Source organism: Ambystoma mexicanum, chromosome 1p (genome assembly GCF_040938575.1).
Source record: "Ambystoma mexicanum isolate Mex_15411 chromosome 1p, UKY_AmexF1_1, whole genome shotgun sequence".
Classification (NCBI taxonomy): Eukaryota; Metazoa; Chordata; class Amphibia; order Caudata; family Ambystomatidae; genus Ambystoma; species Ambystoma mexicanum.
The window spans coordinates 734,641,014-734,659,262 of record NC_090921.1 but is presented as its reverse complement, the minus strand read 5'-3'; the positions used below and the strand labels follow the sequence as shown (position 1 = coordinate 734,659,262).

General features: G+C 54.2%; 1 protein-coding gene across 2 annotated transcripts in view; it reads right to left on the bottom strand.

The window, feature by feature from the left end:
* Positions 1-18,249, bottom strand: part of PIP5K1A (phosphatidylinositol-4-phosphate 5-kinase type 1 alpha) — a 750,147-nt gene that overhangs the window by 306,235 nt on the left and 425,663 nt on the right. The window lies entirely within an intron of this gene.

Sequence of the window (18,249 nt, the reverse complement as noted above, 5' to 3'; positions counted from 1 at the left end):
GGGAGTGCCTTCCCTGTTTCTGGCAGTGGTAACTATCAGAGAATTTGGTTTGAGCTGGCCCCTAATGTACAGGGGGTCAGTGGGTGCGGGCCTGAACAGTTTTTCGATCCTTGGGTTAACTGGCCTTGTAAGACTAGGAGTTAAGAGGGATGGTTGAATACGCCTCAGGACTGACAGCAGGAGAGGTATGAATTGTGTGGCTGCCTTTTGTCCCCAAGGATGTTTTCCACAGAGTCCTTATCGACTTGTGTCGCCTCAGTGTCAATGTTGAAATGTTACACAGCCTTCAGTAACAATTTGCTATACTGTAGTTGCTTGTCAACTGGCGAGTCTGCAACCGGCTGGTCCTGATGGTCTGGTGACTGTACTATATATCATCGTAGTATTGGTCTTGATCCTGGCTATAGAGACCCGGCTTGGCAATCTCATGAGTTTCACGATGGGTCTTGGTACAGAATGATGTTTTGCGATGCAGAGGTCGGAATGCCTAGAACAGAGGTGCTGGGCTGTGACTCAAGGCAAGACATTTTGGCAGGGGGTGGCTCTGCTAATGCCCATGGCTGGGAGGCCTCGCTGACTACTGTCAACTGATCTGGGCGTCTGTCCATGTAGTCCATGAAACAGGATATTCTCCCTAACACCTAGTTAAATTTTTCTGGAGTAAAACGACATTGGAAGCATGAGATGACAGGGCCCTTAGAAGGGGTAGATTTCGTGGGAATGCTGGTCTTATGGTGCATAGCCTCAGAGAGGGGGTCCAAGGGAGTGGAAGACTGTCTGGGTAACCTTTGGGGTTAAGGGTGTCGAAATGGTGGGTTTTTTTCGGCGACCTTGCCTTTAGTAGAGAGACACTAAAGTGTTTTTTAATTAGCGCTTGTATTTTCATTGCTTTTTTAAGGAGACGCCGAAATGCCTTTGGACACCTGTTCTTCGGTGCGCGAACAGTTTTTGGGAACTGTCAATAGGTAAAAGTGTGCACGATGGTCCAGAGGACAGTAATGACCCTGAGGCTTTAGCCACGGTCCCCGCATGGCATGGACGCTCGACTGTGTCTTCGAGGGTCGGCCATGGGGTATGTCTTTAGCGTGTTTGTGCTTGTGTGTGCATGACCGTAGGGGGTCCGGACATATCCAGATCGCCCTCCGCGTCACTCATGACTCTGTAACTGCCCACGCTGGAGTCTATCGTCACGTCTATAGCAGTGTTTCATCCGTCGATCTTTTATGGTTTTCGGCCAGAAAAGCTGACAAGATTTACAGTGCTTTTCGGCTTGACCCCTCGGGAGAGAGTGGTTGCACACTTGGTGCGTGTCTTTCCACAGAAATGTACGGTGGCAGGAGGGACAACATTTGAATGGGGGTTTGTCCATGTTGTTAAAACAGGGCAGTTGGGGGGAAAAAAGAAGAAAGGGGAGAATGGGATAAACATTCTCTAAAAGGATTAAGTATAGAGAACCTCCCCCCCTCTATCCCTACTTTAATGTGCCGAAGCCCGAAGAGCCCTTTAATGCTGCGCCTGTCATCGAGTGGATAAGCAGTCGTGCGGCGAGGTGAACAGTAAAGGAAAGGAAAACATTCTACCAACATAACTTTAGTAAATCAAAGGTATCAGCCTAGAAGAGAACTCTGCATTTGCGACTGACTTAGATGGTGGGAAAAAACAATCCGTGGGACCTCGAAGCGTGAAGGACCATGGATACAGTACACGTCACACTAGCAATAGTATTACTAATCACGCCCTGTCGATGTCCGTTTGAGTTTCGAAACAAATCTTGTAATACCTTGCGACTTCCACTAGATGTCGGAGTATGCAGAGCATGTGATCTAACAAATCCACAAGCTCCAGAAATGTACTCTATTATTAGTGTTGTGCAATACTTCTCCACAAGTCATTTTTCATAGTGTTTGGCGATAAATAATTTGATACATATTGTCTAAGTGTAATTTGTGACTGCCATTATGTGTACTCATTGTGGACCCATTACAAGCTCACCAACTCTTAAGTCTTAGCCTAGGCAACTCATTACTTCTACCTTGAACTGGTTTGGCTACTGCTCCCAGAGTTGTCCCCGTCACAATATAGGTTGTCCTTCCATACATCCGTCTCTCAGGCCAGAGTATAGAAAATCAGTTCCAACATACATTAGAATAAAAGTTCAATAAGGGAATGTCCACATCAATAGATTTGACAAAATAGTTTGTCTTCTGGGGAAGTAGATACTGTGAGGGCTATAGTTAAGTACACTTATTAATCAGATTTGTGTGTTCTCTGGTAGTGACCATATCTGTTGGGTTCACTAGCAATGTCCAAAGTCACATGTCCTCTGGGTACCAAGTTTGTCTTTAAGTACTTCAGGGGATGCGAAGAGTGAATATTCCATCAACTGGGAGAAAGTCTCCCATTGGAAACGAGAGAGATGGACAGACTACCGATTGGCAGAGTGGGATACTTTTCCTGATACTGTAGTTACCCAATGTTAAGACTAGGCCAAATTGTAAAAATGGGGCCTGTAAGGAAATAAGATTTCTCCTTTGGCAACTTCGCTGAATAGTTTCTATGGACACTCAATTTGTTTGCTATGTTTTAGAACCTTTTCTGACTTTCTGGGGGTTGGGGGGGCTAAAGCCTTAAGCTCATTTGTTATGGGGACACCGAACAGCCCTTCAGACAATCAACACTGGGAAACTATGTTTCCCTATTTTGTCTTTTACTTTTTGTAACTTTTTAACTTTGCACACAGCATCTTACAATGCAGTGCAATGGGGATACTTTTGTATCTCCGTAGTCTATCGCACTTCGGATTCTTGGTTACTTTCATATGTGCCTAAAGACAAGCTAGTGCAGCAATTATATTGTTACTATTTTTGGGTTATTTCTAGTGTGCACATTCGTGTTTACCACATATGGCTAATAAGCTAGTGCCCTAAAATGGCTAGTCCACGAGATTTGCGCTTTTTCTTTGGCCATATTGTTGTTTGGCCTTCTTCCTGTCTTGCCAGGACAGGAAATCCCATACAAGGTCATTCACTTGCTTGGGAAAGCTGCAGCTTTCGCAGGCTAGTGATGCCTGTGTGTAGCGCTCAGGAAGGGGGCGGGGCGGTCTGGTCCAATCCCACATTCATGAAGCCAGAGAGTCTAGGTTTGGGGCATGAGTGAAACCAATAGTTGTCCCTGATTGGACAAATACTAGGTTTGTGAATGGTGCAGATCCTTCCCATTGGTGGGCTTGTACTTCCAGGCTGGATTTTGGATAAGAAGAGGACTCCCGCATCCATTTCTTCAGTTCAGCGGTGGATCCAAGAATCCCCCATAAAAGAACAGCCGACTGAACATCTGTAGAAGACTCCCAAAGAGGCCCAGCATCCCTTCCTGCATTTGGCCCAGCCCGGTGAAGCCCTGTTGGCCGACATGATCTGCGAAGTCTCTGTGTAGTGCTTCAACCCCTGGACCGGTGGGAGCAACCAGTCTCAATGTGTTTGAGGATCCAGTCTCCCCGAGTCATCAGAAGTGACCCTGGTTGACTGTCCAGCTTTCCAGTGGGCTACATCAATAGAACGGTTGCTGTTCCGTGTTAGCAGGTAGAACCTTGGTGGTTGCCAGCTTGTGGTATAAGTCACCTTCCTGCTGAATTTCGGTCTTTAAGGGATCCTATCTTGGAAGGAAGCCTGGGGTCGTCTGTGCGGTGGGCGTCACTGGAAGTTGCCTTTCCAAGTACTCCGTTTACCTGAGGAGTGCTGCATCGGTGCATTCTGCATTTCTCAATTACCAAGTGTTGCACTCTGCACCTGGACCCGACCAGAGGAATCCTTGCACCCGCAGCTCCTGGGCATCTCTCACCGGAACAAATGGCGGGAAATCCAACCTCAATGACCCGCAGTTGACCCATCCAGTCACATTGGAAAATTGGAATCAGAAAGGCAAGTATGTACAAAGCATTTCTCCTACACAGGATAACATTGAGAACAAGTCTTTTTGTATCCTTCCATTCCACTGCTTTTGGTCGCTGAATCAGAATAATACAACCTAAAAGATAAGAACACATTTTACTTGCCCTGGAATTTTGTTTCATCTCTCCTTTTGTACAATCACCAACACAAGTAACTTAATTACTACAGATACATTGTGGGGAAGGAGGGGTGGGGGAGAATTCTGACTTTTGGGTACAAGGCCCCACTCTTCATAGGGATTGGACTGCTAAAGCTAGGAGGGAATATCACTTGTGACTTGGTTACATCTTACTGCATCACTTGACTTAACTTTATTGATTTAAGTCATTCAATGCATTAAGAACCTATGGTGACTGTATATATGTTTGTTATTTAGTGTTGTGCGATATCACCTGCTTGTTTCTTCTAGCGTGTGTTTAAGGCCTAGAATAAATACTGTATTTTTATACTTTCCTGCCTAAATGAGTGTGTGCTTTGACTGTGTGGACACATTGTGGACCCCTGATCCCACTCACTCTCCTGAGAATAGCCTTGACTGTTCTTCATTGCTACGTCGTTTGGGTTTTGGCTAACCTCTCAGTTCACTATAACTAGGGTGCCCTCCTAAAATCTGTCCAGATGATGAATGCTAATACTTACAAAGTAGAAAATGTCAAATGGTCAGCGACTGTGCTCGTCTCTTGTTCTTCAGCAATGGTTCCAGTGTGTTCTGCAGGCTAACACGGCGACGGTAGACTCACAGGAAAAATACAATAAATCAGAGCAAAGAAAATAAACTGTTGACGCTGGGGTACTGTGCAGCTTTGCTGTTTGCACTTTCCTTGATATTACAGAGTACGGGAATAAAGTTCAGGTAAGAGTTGGGGCATCAGTGTCCTACCAGTTTTCAGACAGCTGGTCTTATTTTTCTCTTCTCTAATGGGTTCTATAAACTTTCACTACAAATGTTTCGCTTTGATGAATTCTTTATTTTACCGATTTGTGCACTTCATTCACCGAAAGATGCAGGGGACAGGTCTACCACACACTACTCTCATTAACCCAACTTACCATATGCATTTTGTTGCAAAAACAAAGTGCAAAATAAATCAGCAAAAATGCATGTAGATCGGAAAAAGTGGGCTATACCCACCAATGACGGTACAGAGGCTTTATCCACTACGGTGCCTCTCCCTGAACCTAGGACGAGCAGCAAGGTCTTCTCTGGAAACAGGGGAAGCTTGCAACCTAACTATGCCCACGAAAGGAGTGCCTATTCTTTGGTTCTCTTGAGGGATCTTGTCAAGTCCCACATACTCCAACATTGGCAGAGCTTCAACAAGACTAGTCTTGGCAAGATGTAGGAACAAGTTACTTACCTGTAACCTGTAACTGTTGTTCTCCAGCATGGGTCTGGCATTGATTCACATGCTCATGAATATTCCCCGTCGTCAGGCTGGGAATCCTGGGTAAAGAAAAAATCAGTATCAGTTTTGTTTCTGGTCTGTCTTTCTTAGTAGTAACCAATCACTGATTTCTGGGTCATACGGCCCCCAGCCAATGACTGCCCTCTCCCTAAGCCCCTCCCCTGGAAGCCATCCTCAGATTTGGTAGCACGTAAAGTGGCAGTAGGACCAAGTGAAGAGCTGCAGAAGGGAAGGAGGGAGGGTTCGCATGTGAATCCATGTCAGACCCAGGCTGGAGAACAACAGTTACAGGTAAGTAACTTGTTCCTTCTCCAGCATGGGGTCTAGCATGGATTCACATGCTCATGAATATAAGAATACATAGCAGTACACACATGCACAACCACGGAAGGTGGCAAGACTCAACATTAAGCATCTCGTAGCTCCTCACCAGGCCCACCTTCAGGCGAACAGGTTGTGCAGCACTGCTTGCCCGACCCTGGACTCCTCCCTGGAATCCTGGTCGACGCAGTAGAATCTTGTGAAGGTGTGCGTCGACATCCACGTAGCAGCCCTGCAGACGTCCAGCAGGGGCACACCAGATAGGAACGCCGTGGAGCAGCGATTGCTCAGGTCGAATGGGCTCTCGGACAGCTGGGCAACGGTCGGTTTGCCAACCGGTGACAGTGCAAGATCCAGCCGGAGAGCCATCTGGAAATGGAAGCCTTCTAGAGAGCCTTCCCTTGGTTCACAGATCCAAAGTTCACAAACAGCTGTGATGTCTTCCGAAAACTCTTTGTGCGGTCCATGTAGAACTTCAGAACTCTAGCTACATCCAACGAGTGCAAAGTCCTCTCGGCCGGCGACGAAGACGACAGGAAGAAAACTGCTAACACCAAGGGCTCATTGAGGTGGAAGTCCGACGGCACCTTGTGCATGAAGGAGGGGTGTGTCCTCAGCACTACCCTCGTCTCGTGGAAAGTCAGGTACGGAAGCTTGCAGGAGAGGGCCTGGATCTCTCCCACTCGTCGTGCGGAGGTGATGGCCACAAGAAACGCTGTCTTCCACGATAAGTACTTCACCTGGGCCGAATGCAGAGGCTCGAATGGCGGCCCCATGAGCCTGCTCTGCACCACGTTGAGCTCCCACGCCGGGGCCGGAGCCTTCACCGGCTGGAATGAGCGGAACAGCCCTTTCATAAACTACTTCACCAGGCGATGGGACCACAGAGATGATCGCCCAGGAGTTCTGGTGTAGCGGGAAATCGCTGCTAGATGTATCTGGGTTCCTTCCTCTCTGACATCTTTTTCTCTACCTGTGGTGTCTCCCAGGGATCTAACCTCTCCCCCTGGCTGTTCAACCAGTATCTAGCACTTCTTTCTCACCGCATCGCCGCTCTCGGTCACAACTTTCAGTGCTACGCGGATGATACGCAGCTCATTTTCAGGTAACCCTCGGCCTCCTCTTCCCCTTCCCTCTTCTCTGACTGTCTTTCTGCTATCCAGGAATTGTGTGCCGCCAACTATCTCTGCCTTAACGACAGTAAGACAGAGATTCTACTTATCGGCACACTCACTCCCTCCTTCCCTGCAGCTCTCTGGCCGGCCTCCCTTGGCTCCCTTCCTGCTATTACCTGCAAGGCAAAAAACCTCGGGGTCATCTTCGACTACACACTCTCTTTCTCTCCTCACATATCTGATGTCTCTAAGTCACACTATCATCTACACCTCCTCAGAGGTATCCTTCCTTTCCTCTCCTTCCCCCAGAAGCTCACCGTCTCCAGAGCCCTGGTTCTCTCGAAGCTGGACTACTGTAACAGCCTCTATCTAAATCTTCCTGCCTCTACTCTCCGCCCTTTGCAACTCATCCAGAACAGGACTGCGAGACTTGTCCTTGGCCTCAAGCCCAGGGACCGTATCTCTTCAGGACTGAAATCACTACACTGGCTCCCAGTGGCTGCGAGGATCTAGTTCAAAACCCTCTGTATTGTGCACAAGGCCTTCTGGGGCCTTGGGCCAAAATACCTTTAACTCTCTCTTCCTAAATATCTTCCTTCTCGAGCTCTTCGCTCATCCACTTCCAACTACCTCAGGGTCAGCCGTTTCTCCAAGCAACGAGCTGGGGATAGATCTCTCTCCGCAGCAGGGGCCTCCCTTTGAAACAGCCTTCCTACCTCCCTGAAACTTGAGGAGAACCATCTCCGAAAGCACCTCAAAACCTTCCTCTTTGCCTCCGCTTTCTCTCCCTCTCTCCCCTGCTAAAATCACTGAACCTGCACTGAATCTGCTACTGGGCCATTCACCGATCTCGGTCCTTGGCCCACCCACTCTTCCCTGCACTGCCTACCTGCACTACGGGACTGTCTCTGTATCCTACAGCCCCTTCTCCCGGCACTTAACTTGCACTTGCCACCAGCTGGCCCTATTATTTATCTTGTATTCTACTAACCATGTACTGCACTTTCCTTGCACTTACCACCAGCTGGCCCTATTATTTATCTTGTATTCTACTAACCATGTACTGCACTTTGCCCTCTCCCCTTCCCCTTTTCTCAGTCCCCTCTACCCTTGCACTTGGGCGATCTGAAGGACACCTGGCCTAGTAGGATCGTTGTCTGTCTCCCCTTGTTCCCCCTCCCGCCTCGTCGTGCCTTGAAACACTTGTGTATAGGCGCATTACAAATGCCATATCATATCTTGATGGAGGCATGAGCTAGCCCCGCCTTGGCCAGCGATAGCAGGTACGGCAGCACTCTCGATGTGCGCCAGACAGAGAACCTCTTCCATTTGTGTCCGTAGCACTTGAGAGGTGAGGACGTCCTGCCTTTGCAAGCACCTCCTTGCAGTCCGCCGGGATATCGTACCCTCCAAACTCTAGTGCTGCAGGAGCCAGGCCTGCAAGTTCAGCGACCCCAGGTCGTGATGGAGGATGGCGTCCGTCGACAGTTTGACTGGGGGGTGGGCGCTGACAAGTCCAGAAGGTCCGGGTACCAGATCTGCCTCGGCCACGTTGGTGCGACGAGGATCATCCTGCACCGGGACCTCTTCAGTTGGTTGATGAGTCGCAGCAGCAATGGCAACGGGGGGGGAACGCATACAGGAACAGACCGTCCCAGGGAAACGAGAAAGCATCGCCCATGCTCCTCGGCTGGGGAAACCTGCTGGCGAACCTCTGGCACTTGGAGGGAGTTCATCGCTGTCACAAACAGGTCGATCTGGGGTTTGCCCCATTGTTGGAAGAGTCGATCAGCTTTATCCTGACGCAGCTCCCACCCGTGGCACGAGCGCAGCTCCCTGCTGAGTGAGTCGGCGATGGTGTTCTTTATTCCTGCCAGATGGAAGGACACCAGAAACATCCCCTGGGCGACGGCCCAGTGCCACAGATCCTGGGCCTCCTTGGATAGGGCTGGGGATCTGGTGCCTCCCTGCTTCCGGTTGTAGAACATCGTGGTGGTGGTGGTGGTCTCGGCGAAGACCCTCACCACCTTGCCCTTGAGGGACGGAAGGAACGACCTGAGGGCCTAGAACACGGCTCGGAGCTCCAGGATGTTGGAGTGACCTCTCCTCCGGGAGCCAAAGGCCTCTTGCGTGGAGATCTCAGGTGTGCGCTCCCCATCCCTCCAGGGAGGCGTCCGTCGTAACCGTCTCCTGATGTGCGGGGGTCTGAAAGTGTGTGCCCGCCGCGAGATGTGCGCGGGTGCCCCACCACCGAATCGCTTGTCAGAAGGCCTCATTGAGCGGGATCCTGTCTTCGAAGCTGCCCGCCGCTTGTATCCAACGGGTGTCGAGGAACTCTTGTAGAGGACGCATCTGCAGCCTGCACAGGCACACCAGGTAGCTGGATGAGGACATCATGCTGAGCAGGGACTTGATGGATCTCACCCTGGCCACGTCCATGGCCAGCAGGCGCTGCACCTTGCCCAAGATGGCCTTCGTCCTCTCCTGCGACGGAGAAGCCAATCGCGCCACTGTGTCGAGCTTGGCTCCCAGAAACAGTGCGACCTGCGACGGAACCAGGCGGGATTTCGTGTAGTTGATGGAGAATCCCAGATCCGTGAGCAGTTGGACGTCTTCGCTGTGTGTTCGACAGCGAGTTCTCTTGTCCTTGCACGGATGAGCCAATCGTCCAGGTAGGGGTAAGGAACAAGTTACTTACCTGTAACTGTTGTTCTCCAGCATGGGTCTGGCATGGATTCACATGCTCATGAATATTCCCCGTCGTCAGGCTGGGAATCCTCGGTAAAGAAAAAAACAGTATCAGTTTCGTTTCTGATCTGTCTTTCGTAGTAATAACCAATCACTGGTCTCTGCGTCATACTGACCACAGCCAATGACTGCCCTCTACCTAAGCACCGCCTCTGGCAGCCATCTTCAGATTTGGAAGCACGTGAAGTGGTAGTATGACCAAGTGAAGAGCCGCAGAGGGGTAGGCGGGAGGGTTCGCATGTGAATCCATGCCAGACCCATGCTGGAGAACAACAGTTACAGGTAAGTAACTTGTTCCTTCTCCAGCATGGGGTCTGGCATGGATTCACATGCTCATGAATAAAGAATACATAGCAGTATACACATGCACAACCACGGGAGGTGGCAAAGGCTCAACATTAAGCATAGCATCAAACTCAACATTAAGCATCTTACCTCCTCACCAGGCTCACCTCAGGCGAACAGGTTGCGCAGCACTGCTTGGCCGACCCTGGACTCCTCCCTGGAATCCCGATCGACGCAGTAGAACTTCGTGAAGGTGTGCGTCGACCTCCACGTAGCAGCCCTGCATATGTCCAGCAGGGGCACACCAGAAAGGAACGCCGTGGTAGCTGCGATCGCTCTGGTGGAATGGGCTCTCGGACGGCCGGGCAGAGGTCGGTTTGCCAACCGATGACAGTACATGATACAGCCGGAGAGCCATCTGGAAATGGAAGCCTTCGAGAGAGCCTTCCCCTGATTGACAGGTCCAAAGTTCACAAAGAGTTGTGACGTCTTCCGAAGACACTTCGTGCGATCCACGTAGAACTTCAGCGCTCTAGCTACATCCAGCGAGTGCAAAGTCCTCTCAGCCGGCGATGAAGGCGACGGGAAGAATACAGGCAACACCAAGGGTTCGTTGAGATGGAAGTCCGACGGTACCTTGGGCATGAAGGAGGGGTGCGTCCTGAGCACTACCCTCGTGTCGTGGAAAGTCAAGTACGGGGCCTTGCAGGAAAGGGCCTGGATCTCTCCCACTCGTCGTGCGGAGGTGATGGCCACAAGAAAAGCAGTTTTCCACGATAGAAACTTCAACGGAGCCGAGTGCAGAGGCTCGAACGGAGGTCCCATGAGCTTGGTCAGCACCACGTTGAGCTCCCACGCCGGGGCCGGAGCCTTCACCGGCGGGAACGATCTGAACAGTCCCTTCATGAACTCTTTCACCAGGCGATGAGACCACAAGGACGTCCGCCCCGTGGTTCTGGTGTATCGGGAGATCGCAGCAAGATGAATCTTGATGGACGCGTGTGCCAGGCCAGCTTTGGCCAGCGTCAGCAGGTACGGCAGTACTTGGGGAGCCGTAATCCGTAGAGGGTTAATCTTCTGTGCGTGGCACCAGACAGAGAACCTCTTCCATTTGTGTCCGTAGCATTTAAGAGTCGAGGACGCCCTGGCCTTTGCAAGAACCTCTCTGCAGTCGGCCGGTATGTCGTATCCTCCAAACTCTAGCGCTGCAGGAGCCAGGCCTGCAAGTTCAGCGACTTCGGGTCGTGGTGGAGGATGGCGCCTCCTTCCCTGGAGAGTAGATCCGCGTTCGCCGGCAGCTTGATCGGCGGGGACGCTGACAAGTCCAGAAGGTCCGGGAACCATATCTGCCTCGGCCACGAGGGTGCGACGAGGATCATCCTGCACCGTGACCTCTTGAGCAGGTTGACTAGCCGGATTAGCAGAGGCAAGGGAGGGAACGCGTAGAGGAACAGGCCCTCCCAGGGGAACGAGAAAGCATCGCCCATGCTCCTCGTCTGGGGAAACCTGCTGGCGAACCTCCGGCACTTGGTGTTCGTCGCCGTCGCGAACACGTCGATCTGGGGTGTGCCCCACCGTCGGAAGAGGCGATCCACCAGATCCTGCCGTAGTTCCCACTCGTGGCACGAGTGCAGCTCCCTGCTGAGTGAGTCGGCGATGGTGTTTTTTATCCCTGCCAGATGAAACGGCACCAGAAAAATCCTTTGGGCGACGGCCCAATGCCACAGGTCCTGCGCCTCCTTGGACAGCGCTGGGGACCTGGTTCCGCCCTGTTTCCTGATGTAAAACATGGTGGTGGTGTTGTCGGTGAAGATCCTCACCACCTTGCCCTTGAGGGACGGAAGGAAAGACCTGAGAGCCCAAAACACTGCACGGAGCTCCAGGACGTTGATATGCAGGGACTTCTCCGTCGGGAGCCAGAGTCCCTTTGCGTGCAGATTTTCGGTGTGCGCTCCCCACCCTTCCAGGGAGGCATCCGTAGTCACAGTCTCCTGGTGGGCTGGGGTCTGGAAGTCCATGCCCGCCGTCAGATGCGCGCGGGTGCCCCACCACCGTATCGCTCGTCGGAAGTTCTCGTCGAGCTTGATCCTTTCCTCGAAGCTGCCCGTCGTCTGGATCCAGCGCGCATCCAGGAATTCTTGCAACGGGCGCATCCGGAGCCTGCACATGGGAATGAGGTAGATGCAGGAAGACATCATCCCGAGGAGGGACTTGATGGACCTCACTTTGGCCGCGTCGGCCACCAACATCCGTTGCACCTTGCCCAAGATGGTCCTGGTCCTCTCCTCCGACGGGGAGGCCAGAAGGGACACTGTGTCGAGCCTCGCTCCCAGAAACAGTGCGACTTGCGCGGGCACCAGGTGGGATTTGGCGTAGTTCACGGAGAATCCCAGGTCCGTGAGGAGTTGGACGGTCCTTGCCGTGTGAACCACGGCGAGCTCCCTCGTCTTGGCGCGGATGAGCCAGTCGTCCAGGTAGGGGTAGACGTGGATCCCCTCGCGGCGCAGCTGCGCCGCCACCGGTGCGAGGCACTTGGTGAATACCCTGGGTGCCGACCGTAGTCCGAAGGGGAGGGCTCTGAACTGGTAATGACGCCCTTGGACCACGAACCTGAGGAATTTTCGGTGCCCCTTTAGGATGGGAATGTGGAAGTAGGCATCCTCCAAATCCAACGACGATAGGAAATCCCCTTCCTCCAGCTGGCCCAGGACGTGCTGGAGGGTGACCATCCGGAACTTCTGCGCCTTGATGAACTTGTTCAGACGTCGGAGGTCTAGGATGGGGCGCCATCCTCCCGTCTTCTTCTTCACGAGGAAGTATCTCGAGTAAACTCCGGAGCCCCGAAGCCTCTTTGGGACGATTTCGATGGCGCCCTTCCTGAGCATCGCCTTTACCTCCAGGAGAAGTTGAGGGACGTGAAGTTCTTTCCTGGCCACAGGGGGGACGCGCGGGCACCTTCTTTGAAACTCGAGCGCGTGGCCCCGGGCCAGGGCGTCCAGCACCCAACGGTCGGTGGAGATGGACTCCCACACGCTGACGAAGCCCGCCAGCCGGCCTCCCACCGGGGTGCTCCGGTGGGGGCCCGACCCCACAGCCGGTTCAATCCTGCTTGGATGCGGCCTTGCCGCCTTGACCTCCTGGGCGACGAGGTCCGCTAGACTTGCCTCGTCCTCTGTAGGCCTCTTGCGACGACGAGCGGGCCGCTTGACGGTAGGAAGCGAAACCGCCGCCGGAACCTCTGGAGGCGCCCTTGCCTCCGCTGCTCCGAAAGGGCGTCCGACGTTGCTGCAGAACTCCGAGGGCCCGGGCCGTCTCAGTATCCGCCTTGATGGCCTGAAGGGAATCGTCCACTGTCTTCCCAAACAGGTTGTTCCCGTCGAAGGGCATGTCCAGGACTCTGGTCTGGACGTCCTGCCGGAAGTCCGTAGCTTTGAGCCATCCACGACGTCGAAGGCAAACGCCGTTGCCCAGCTGGCGGAACCCAGTGTCGGCGATGTCCGTCGCCACGGTGATGGCGTGGTCCGAGGCCACCTCACCTTCCTGCAGGATCTCCAGGGCCTCCGCCCTCTTGTCGTCCGGCAGAAAATCCAGCAGGGGAGCTATCTTGTACCAGAGCTCCCTGTCGTAGCGAGCCACGATAGCCAAGGCGTTGGCCGCTTTAATCGTCGTCGCTGCCGACGAGATGACTCTACGTCCCATAGCATCCAATTTCTTTCCCTCGCCGTCCGGCGGGGAAGTCGATGTGGAGGCCGCACCCCAACCCGCTTTCTTCCTGGCTGCCGCGGAGACGACGGAATCCAGGGTAGGCTGCGCCCGGAGGCACAGGGGGGCCGTGTCCGGGACCCGGTACTTTTTCTCGTACCGGTCTCTTCTAGCTGGCGTCGTGGAAGGGTTCTTGAGGAGGGAAAGGCCCTCATCCCAAATGTCGTCCAACAGAGGCACTGCGAGGACCGTCTTCCTCTTGGCCTCGCGCCGCTGATAAAGGAAGCCTTCCTTTTTCTTCTCCTCAGGGCAGAGTTGGAAAAGCTCGGAAGCCCTGGAGATCATGGAGTGGAAAGATCCGATCTCGTCGGGCGGAGAAGCCCTGGCGGGAGGCGACGACGGAATATCCTCGTCGTATGCCTCGTCAGTCCCCGTATCATCCCCTCGGGTGGACGGGGAGGAGGGCTGGACGGGGCGCGACGGTTGAAAAGGAGGTGGTGGATGGATCCTTCTTTTCTTGGTAGGGGGAACACCAGAAGGTCCCGGTTCTGGATCCCCCGACGGGAGAGGTTCCTCCGTTGGTAACGGTAGTCTCGTCCTTATCTCGGAGCATAAGGACTGTATGGCCAACAAAATGGCCGCCGAGTTGTCTTGCGGCGCTGGCAGAGGGGAATCCGACGGGCGACGTCGTCGTCGTCACCTGCGTCGGGGTCCATTCCGACGGGCTGGCCTTCTTCCACGCCTAGGCCGTGGCTTAAGACCTCGATCAGCTCCTCTTCTGAGGTTGAGGCCGAATCTACGACGACGCCCTGCCCCCCCTTCTTCCCCACGGAGGGTTTCACGGGGGTCCTATCGATGGGCACAAAAGAAGACTCCCTCCGAGGAGGCAGGGAGATTCTGGGCCCCGAGGTCGCCACCACTGGCGCAGCCTCCACAGGCTGAGCCAGGGCCGCCGCGACCGTTTCGATAGAGGGCTTGGTCGGATGGATCAAGGCCTTCACCACCTTAGGTGCGCTCACCGCCTTATCCTTGAGGGAGGGGGCACTGCCACGCTCCTCCTCTGTCTTAGAGCTCGACCGGGGCCTCTCCAGGAGTTTCGCCGGGTGCTCGGCCTTCCTCTTACCCGACCCAGAGCGTTGGCTCGTGGTTGATGGTGCCGGGGAGGGTGCGCCCTGACTGGCGCCCGTAGAGCCCGACCGTTCGGCGCTCCCGGTGCCAGCGGACTCGCGGTGCTTAGCCTTATGTTGGGCCCCCGTCGCCGGGGCGCCCTCAAAGGTCTTAGAAGACCGCTCGGATTTCTTCTTCTTCTCGCCAGACGGGCTCTTACCCTCCAGCCAGTTGGCGAGACGTTGATGGCGGTCCTTCATGGTCCGTTCCGACATGTTGCCGCAAAACGCACAGTCCTTCTCCACGTGCGTCTTGTCCTCATGAAGGCAGTAAAGGCAGAAAGAGTGTTCGTCCCAGACCCTGAACAGCTTTCCAGGCGTCGAGCTTCCCTTCTCCTGGGCCATCTCCGAGACCGGGCCTGAGAAGCTTCTGGAGTCCTCCGAAGTGTAGCTCGACGAAATCTTCACCCTTGAGGGGCGCAGACGAATCCGACACGGGTCCCCGTTGATCGGATGTAGGATCGGTGGAGCTTGAGGCTCTTTTGACCGAAAGAATCAAAGTTTTTGTGAAAAAAGCGCGAAAAATAGCACTAACGCTCGAGAGCAATAGCACTAGGATCCCAACACATGAACGTGCGGTAAAAATCTGAAGATGGCTGCCAGAGGCGGTGCTTAGGTAGAGGGCAGTCATTGGCTGTGGTCAGTATGACGCAGAGACCAGTGATTGGTTATTACTACGAAAGACAGATCAGAAACGAAACCGATACTGGTTTTTTCTTTACCGAGGATTCCCAGCCTGACGACGGGGAATATTCATGAGCATGTGAATCCATGCCAGACCCCATGCTGGAGAAACGTGGATCCCCCGCAGCCACTGGTACTAGGCTCTTGGTGAATACCCTGGGCGCCGACTTCAAACCAAATGGCAGGGCCTTGAACTGGTAGTGCCGTCCCTGGACCACGAATCTGAGAAACTTTTGGTATCCTTTTAGAATGGGGATGTGAAAATAAACATCCTCCAAATCCAACGACGACAGGAAGTCGCCCTCCTCCAGCTGTCCCAGCACGTGCTGGAGGGTGACCATCCGGAACTTTTGGGCCTTGATGTACTTGTTTAACCGACGCAGGTCCAGGATGGGTCGCCAACTGCCTGTCTTCTTTCTGACGAAGAAGTATCGTGAGTACACTCCGGAGCACCGGAGCCTCTTTGGGACGAGCTCGATGGCTCCTTTCTTCAGCATCGCCCTTACTTCCAACAGCAGTTGAGGGACATGGTTCTCCTTCCTGGCCACGGGAGGAATGCGGGGGCACTTCTTTAGAAATTCGAGAGTGTGCCCTTGGGCCAGGGCGTCCAGCAGCCAACTGTCAGTGGAGATGGACTCCCACACGCTGACAAAGTTTTCTAGCCGGCCTCCCACCGGGGTGCTCCGGTGGGGGCCCGACGCTATGGCCGGTTCAATCCTGCTTGGCAGCGGACTTGCCGCCTTGATCTCCTTGGAGACGACGAAATCCTCCTAACTTACCTCGTCCTCTATAGGCCTCTTGCAACAAGGAGCGAGCCGCCTGGCGGTACGTCGAGGAGCCACCACCGAATCCTTGGGAGGCACCTTGCTTACCTCCGGAGTTCCAAAAGGGTGGCCGTCATTGCTGCAAAGGTCCGAGCTGTGTCGGTCTTGATGGCCTGCAGAAATGTGTCTACTGCCTCTCCAAACAGGTTGTTCCCGTCGAATGGCATGTCCAAAAAACTTTGGTTTGCACGTCCTGACGGAAATCAGTTGCTTTGAGCCACCCCCGTCGCCGAAGGCAAACACTGTTGCCCAAGTGGCGGAAACCGGTGTCAGCAATGTCCGTGGCCACCGTTATGGCGTGGTCCGACACCACCTCACCTTCCTGCAAGATCTCCAGGCCAGGGCCTCAGCCCTCTTGTCGTCCGGGAGGAAGTCCAGCAGGGGAGCGATCTTAAACCACAACTCCCTGTCGTAGCGGGCCACAATCGCTAGGGCGTTGGCCACCTTAATTGTCATCGCCGCCGACGAGATGACTCGTCGTCCCATGGCGTCCAGTTTCTTCCCTTCACCGTCCGGTGGGGAGGTCGAAGTTGAAGCCGTCGCCCCCGCAGCTTTCTTCTTGGCCGCTGCCGAGATGACCGAATCCGGGGTCGGCTGCACCCTAAGGCCAAAGGGGCGGAATCCGGGACCCGGTACTTCTTCTCGTACCGGTCCCTCTTGGCAGGCGTCGTGGACTGGTTCTTCAGGAGAGACAGCCCTTCGTCCCAGAGGTCGTCAAGTAACGGGACCAAGAGGACCTTCTTCCTTTTGGCCTCATGCCGTTAATAGAGGAAGCCTTCCTTCTGTTCTTCGGGGCAGTGCTGGAAAAGCTCGGATGCCCTGGAAAGAGCCAATTTCGTCGGGCAGGGAGGCCCGAGGGGGTGGTGATGGCAGGCCCATCCCATCGACACCACCGTCGTCATCCGTCCCCGTCGTGGCCGTATCCGTTCCCTCCCTAGGATCAGGGGAAGGCGATCAAGGCTGAGATGGCTGCAAAGGCTAGAAGGGCGGGGGTGGATGAACTCTCCTTCGCTTGCCTGGAGGTCTTCCAGACGGTCCCAGTTCTGCTTGGTCATCCGTCGGGGCTAAGGGTAACCTCGTCCTTATCTGCGTACATAAGGCTTGGAATGCCATCAAGATGGCCTCCTCCACTGGCTCATCAGCGCCACCGTTGCTCTCTTCGTCCGCCTCGTTGGGATTGCTCCAGTGGGAACGGACCTCCTCGAGCCTCTTGCTGAGGACCTTCACGACTCCAACCAGCTCCTCTTCAGAGGCTGAATCCGTGTCTGTGATGGCCACCGCCCCCCCCTCTTTTTCCACCGGGGCTCTTATGGGGGTCTTATTGATGGGCTAAAAAGAAGATTCCTTCCGCGGTGGCAGGGAAACTCTGGGCCCCGAGGTCGCCTCCACTGGGGTAGCCTCCACAGGCTTCGCCAGGGTTGCCACGACTCCCTCGATAGAGGCCTTAGGGGGGTGAATCAAGGCCTTCAGCACCTTGGGCGCGCTTGAGGCCTTCACCTTGGGGGTGGTGGGGTCACTGCCTTGTTCCCCCTCGGCTGCCTCCTTCGAGATCGGCCAGGACCTCTCCAGAAGTTTACCCAGGTTCTCGGATTTTCTCTTCCCTGAGCCAGAGCATTGGCTCGTGGTTGATGGCGTCAGTGAAAGTGCGCCCTGCCTGGCAGCCGAGGAGCCCGACCCTTCGGCGCTCCCAGTGCCCGCTGACTCGCGGTGCTTTGACTTCTGTTGGGCCTCCGTCGCCGGGGCGCCCTCACAGGACTTAGAAGACCGCTCGGACCTACTACTTCTCACCTGCTGGGCCCTTCTCCAGCCAGCTGGCGAGGTGGACCGACGATCCCTCAGTCCGTTCCGACAAGTTCTTGCAAAATGCACAGTCCTTCTCCACGTGCGTTTTGTCTTCATGAAGGCCGTAGAGACATCTCGAATGCTCATCCTCCTTGAAAACATTCTGTAACCCGCATCCAGGGCAGTTCCTGAACAGCTTGGATCTGGGCGTCGAGCCCTTGTCCTGGGCCATATCCACGAGGTAGGCCTTAGAGCTTCTGGAATCCTCC